This window comes from Hipposideros armiger, unplaced genomic scaffold, assembly GCF_001890085.2.
Source record: "Hipposideros armiger isolate ML-2016 unplaced genomic scaffold, ASM189008v1 scaffold_238, whole genome shotgun sequence".
Classification (NCBI taxonomy): domain Eukaryota; kingdom Metazoa; phylum Chordata; class Mammalia; order Chiroptera; family Hipposideridae; genus Hipposideros; species Hipposideros armiger.
This window is the reverse complement of record NW_017731588.1, coordinates 2547585-2553584: the sequence shown is the minus strand read 5'-3', so window position 1 is coordinate 2553584 and position 6000 is coordinate 2547585. Positions and strand designations below refer to the sequence as shown.

The 6000-nt window shown below is 36.1% G+C and overlaps 1 protein-coding gene across 7 annotated transcripts in view; it reads left to right on the top strand.

Annotated features, from left to right (window-relative positions):
• Nucleotides 1–6000, top strand: part of ASIP (agouti signaling protein) — a 107077-nt gene that overhangs the window by 48617 nt on the left and 52460 nt on the right. For all 7 annotated transcript variants that reach the window (XM_019655221.1, XM_019655220.1, XM_019655219.1 and 4 more), the window contains exon 3: nucleotides 4035–4119. The gene's annotated coding sequence lies outside the window, so the exon portion shown is untranslated. The remainder of the gene's footprint in view (nucleotides 1–4034; nucleotides 4120–6000) is intronic.

Genomic DNA, 6000 nt, shown 5'->3' with positions numbered 1-6000 from the left:
GCCCAGCTCCAAGTTGAGCTGTTGTTCAGCATCTTAGCTGTAGAGGGCAGTGTCACTGGCCCTCATATGTGGGATCCAAACCGGGGCCCTCTGGCATCTCAAGCTAGCTCAATCAACGCGCCACTCTGCCGGCCCCCTCTTTAATTCTTAAACTTTGGTCTCAGGACCTCTTTACATTCTGCAAAATTCGAGGATCCCAAAGAACTTTAGTTTACATGAGTTTTATCTATTAATATTTACTATATTAGAAATTGAGAATGGTAAAATGTTTAAATATTTATTTATTTTAAAATAACAATATGCCTATGACAATTTGACATAAATACCATAGTTTTATGAAAACTGTATTTTGTAAAACAAAAAGTTATGAAAAAATGGCCAAAATCAGCGAGGATGACCACATTTCTCAGGTTTTTAAAACCTGTGTTTTTTTCAGTATACTGAATATCTTTCTTAAACTATACATAATCTCCTTTAAAATTCCCCCATCTTGAGAAAAACTGAAGCAGAAGAATAAACTGCACAGGGATGCAGTCACACCCAGCAAGAGCTATCAAAATGGTCTTAAGGAGGCATTTTCGTAGCAGATATAAACAGAGAAACATCAACATTATGATTTTGCATTTTGCATACCTTGGCTATCTTGCAAAACTTGGGATGTGAATATTAGGATCAATTTAGAAAGCAGAATTTGTAAATATACTTAGTTTAATAAGCAGAAGTTTTCTCTCCCAGTAGTATTAGGGTCATATAGTTTTATGAGAAGATCAAGTTTATCTGTGCCATTAAACACAAATATAGCAGTTTTATTCATAATTGCAAAATGTTGGAAGCAATCAAGTTGTCAAAAAGAAACAAAAGTAATGAAAAGATTGGCACTGTTTTATAATTCTTTGAATCTCTTTAATATTGGACTTGATAAAAGACAACTGGATTCTCATGTCTCCATCTGCATTTAACCTGTTGTGATATCACATCTAGCATCTAGAAAATTCCACCTGTGAGAGAATCAGAGTGAAAAAGGCAAATTGTCTTAGTATTATTTCGAAAATAGTTTTGACCTCATGTACCCACTGAAAGGTAGGGACCCCAAAGGGTCCTTGGATCACACTTTGAGAACACTTGTTCTGTGGTGTGAAAAGGGATCTATATATGAAAAAGCAAATGACAAAATAGGCAGCATATTTCAAGTGACAAAGAAAAGGGATTTCAGAGTAGGGAGCTGTAATAGTACCAGGAAAGGCTTAAGAAAGGAGGAAAAAGCTTTGGGAAGTAAGTAGGATTTGAGCTCAACCTTGAAGGAATTACAGGGCTAACATGTAGAGATCTTAGAGAGAGATTTCCAAAAAAGTAATTGAATAAAGGTACCAGCAGAAATTGCAGTGGATGCAAGAGGCAGCAAGAAAACCAATCAGTTGAAGAAGAGGATTCATGTAACAGTAACCATAGAAAACTGAAGTCGCTATGTTAATATCTGATAAAGTAGACTTTGGGAAAAATGAGCATTACCAGAGGTAAAGGGGAACATTTGTTGATGTATAAAAAAAGTTCTATTTATCAGAAAGCTATAGTTCTAAATGTGTATTCATAGAATAACAAAGTTTCCAAATATATGAAGTAAAAACTGGCAAATGAAATGAAAAAGGAAACAGATACACAAACACATTTGGAGTTCTCAACACCCTTCTCTTGGTAATTGATAGAACAAGTAGTCACAAAATCAGTAAGGAAAACATGAATAACACAATTGTGTGTATCTAATTGCCATTTATTGAACTCTGCACCCAAAATGGAAGAACACACGTTCTTTTCAAGTACATCTAGAATATTCTTTAATATAAATCATATTCTACACCATAAAATAAGTATTAATACATTTTAAAAGTTTGAAACAATACTGAGTATGCTATCTTATCTATTGTCTAACCATAATATAATTCCATTAAAACTCAATGATGGGCTGGCTGAGTGGTTCATTGGTTAAGAGATGGCTTGGGAGCGCGACCTCTGAAAAGCAGGGCTGCCGGTTTGGATCCCACATGGGCCAATGATGCTGCACCCTCTGCAGCTAAGATGGTGAACAACAGCTCGATCTGGAGCTGGGCTGCCGTGAGTCGCCGGCAGTGGCATAGGCTGCAGTGGGGCTGCAGTGGGTTGCCATGAGCTACCGTGAGTGGCTGGCAGCCATCGGTGAGTGGGGCAGCTGGCGTGTGCTGCCATGAGCCGCTGTGAGCAGCTGTCTAATGGCCGGCAACCAACTGCCTCAGACGGGAAGAGCGCAATGATAATACCAATATGGGCCAGTGAAGCGACGTCCTACACAACTAGACTGAAGAACAAAAGGAAAGCAACTTGTCTGTTTCCCTTACCCCAATTCCCCAGTGCTGTTCCCCTCCCGCAATTTCCCCAAAAAAATCTTTAAAAAAAAAGTCAATGATAAAATATTATCTGGGAAAAATCTTCAAATATTTTGAAATTAAGCAAATATGTCTCTTACTAATCCATGGGTCAAAGAGGAAATCAAATCAGGAATATTTTGAAGAGAATGATAATTAAAACCACATATCAAAATTCATGGAATGTAGTTACAGCAGTCTTTAGAGAGAAATTTATACCTCTAAGTATTTATATTTAAAAAGAAAGATTTAAAATCAAATGATCTAAACTTCTATATTAAGTTAGGGAAAATAGCAAATTAAACCTAAGTAAGCAAAAGGAAGGACATTATAAATGTAAGAATGGAAATCAGTGAAATAGAATACGGACAAAAATTTGAGAAAATCAGTGAAATATGTTGTTCTTTGAAAGATTAACAAAATTGATAACCTTTAGCTAAACTAATTAGAAAAGAAGAAAAAACTTAAATTACTAATATTAGGAATGAAAGAGAGGATATCACTACAGACCTCACTGAAAAATATAATAACCAAAATAAAAAACTCACTGGTGGGCTCAATAGTAGAATGGAGATAAGAGAGGAAAGAGTCTGTGAACTTGAAGATACAGCAATATAAATCATTTGGTGTGAGCAATAGAGAAGAAAAGATTAAAACAAAATAGGCAGAGTCTCGGGACAATATCAAGAGATCTAACATTTGTATAATTGGAGTTCCAGAAGAAGAGGAGAAAGAGTGCAGTACAGAAAAAGTGTTTGAAGAAATAATAGCTAACAGCTTCCCAAGTTTGATGAAAGACATTCATCTACAAATTCAGGAAGCTCAGCTAATCCCAGTCAGAATAAACCCCCAAAAATCCAGGATATATACTTTATAATCAGACTGCTGAAAACTAAAGACAAAGAAAAAATACTGAAAGCAGACAGAGTAAAAATGACATTACTTATACAAGAACTATTATTTGAATAGCTATGATTTCTCATTAGAAACTGTGGCGGCCCAAAGCAAATGAAACAACATTTTTAATGTGCTAAATGAATGTCAGTACAGAATTCTATATCCAGAGAAAATATCTTTGAAAAATAAAGGGGAAATAAAGATATTCTCAAGTGAAAGAAATAGATAACCAATTTCTATAACTATTAAACACATTGAATTCATAGTTAAAAACCCACTAGAAGGGCCGGCCAAGTGGCTCAGTTGGTTAAGAGCTCACTCAAGAGTGTGAGCTCTGAGCAACAGGGTCGCCAGTTCAATTCCTGGCCCGAGCTGAGCTGCTGCTGAGCTGCCAACAGGTGGCAGGATGGCTCAGCTAAAAACAAACAAACAAAAACAAAACACTAGAAAAGGAACCCCCTGTCCTAGATGTTTCAGTTTGTATACTGTATTATTTCATTTTTATGACATTTTCAAAAACAAAAAACTACAGTGATGGAGAAAAAATGAGTAGGTGGTTAGTTAGGAATTAGGGCAGGGTGAAGAGTATGACTACAAAGGGATAGCATGAGGGAATTTGGGGGAATGATGGAACTGTTCTTTATTCTGTTTGTGGTAGTGGTTATGTGAATCTATGTGTTAAAATGAACTGCACACAAAAATGTTAATTTTACTATATGTTTACTTATAATTTTTTTGTAGAACCGGGACTCCTTGAGCAAATCACTGATTGACACGCTGGGACAGGAGGTACAAGATGAGCCTGGAACATCTTTTATGCTATAAAGTAAGGAATTACTAAAGCTAAGAATGGGCACATGTCTTGAGGGCAAAGGAGTCAACTTGAAGGAGCTCCTACTGACTATATGTGGAAATTTTAGCATCAAAATAAAGACTGTAATAAATTTTCTATTCTAAAAATAGAAAAATATGAATCCCAACTCATAACAAATAGATGAATGAATGAATGAGAGGTGAGGGCTGTTGCTTTTAATAGAATGTGTAATGCTTACCACTAAATGTGGAGGGAATGCTGAGGTTGTGAAATCATCATTTTGCAACCATCATAACAAAGATTGGTTTATGTAAGAAAACAACACATATTAAACCAAGGAGCAAATTTTTATGAGATGCAGGATATTTGCATGATCTTAGAGTGTGTTCCAATAGATGCTTTATTGGTTGCCAGGGAAAAACTGTAACTCTACAGTGGAGAAATGAGACAACTTGACCAGGTGATCACAATTAACATCACCTATAAGAGGCAGATGGATATTGTGTGCCTCTAGATATTAAACCCTGTAGAGAACAGACAGCATTTATGTATACACTGACCAGAAATGTATAACATGAATCTAATTATGAGGAAACATCAGACAAACCCAAAATGTTGCCATATTTTGTCATGTTCTTTTAAAATGTTAATATCATAAAAGACAAAGAAAAGCTGTGGAAATGTTCAAGATTAAAGAAGACTAAAAGGCTTCTTTAATAAAAACCAAAGGCAATGCCTGATCCTAGACTGGATCCTGTGCTAGAGGGGGAAAAAATTCCATAACGGACATTATTGGGTCAATTAACAAAACTGGAGTATGGACAGTAGACTAAAGTATTCTATCGATGCTAAATTTGCTGAAGTTGGTCAATATTGTGTGGTTAGGTAATAGGATAGCCTTATTCATAGGAAATACACACTGAAGTATTGGGAGGTAAAGGCCCATAACGTTTGCAACTTATTTTCAAATTGTTCAGATAAAAACCATTTGTGTGTGTGCAAACATGTGTATATATAGAGAGAGACAGGCCATGAAAATGATAAAGCAAATGGGTAAAAATGTTAACAGGTAAACATAGGTAAAGGGAATATAGGCAATTTTTGTACTATTATTTTTTTTTTTCAGTTTTTCTATAAATTTGAAATTATTCCTCCTCCCAAATTTTTTAAATTATGCTCTTCAAAAGACACTGATAAAAAATGAATAGGTAAACATTAGCTTAGAAAATATTCACACTATACATATATGACAAAGTACTTGTATACAAGAAACTCCTACTCAATTATCAAAAGACAAACAAGCCCAGTTTTTTTTTTTTAGATTTTATTGGGGAATTGGGAAAGGGAAACAGCCAAGTTTTTGTCCTTCAATCTTAGTCGTGGAGAGCGCAGCTAGCTCAACTCCAAGTCCAGTTGCCATCCAGCCGCCCATTGGCAGCTGGCGGCTACTCAGCTCAAGGCTCTTAGTTGCGGTTGGGCATACCCTACCACCCCCTGCGGGAGTCAAACTGGAAACCTAAACAAGCCCAGTTTTAAAAGGGGCCAAAACTTGGACAGTCACTTCATAAAGGAGGATATACAGATAGACAATAAACATATGAAAAAATCCTTAACATCATTATGCATTAAGGGAATACAGATTAAGCCACAATAAGATACCATTTTACACCCACGATAATACCAACAAAAAGAAGGACGGGCTGGAGGAATGAAGGAAGGGAGAAAGGGAGGAAGCAAGGAAGGAAAGAAACCTGTCATCGCCAAATGTTGGTGAGGATGTGGAGCAAACAGAACTTTCATACATTGCTGATGGGAGTGTAAAAATGATTTGACCACTTTGGTAATCAGTCTGGTAGTTTCTCATTAAATGAAACACACACCTACCCTATCTCC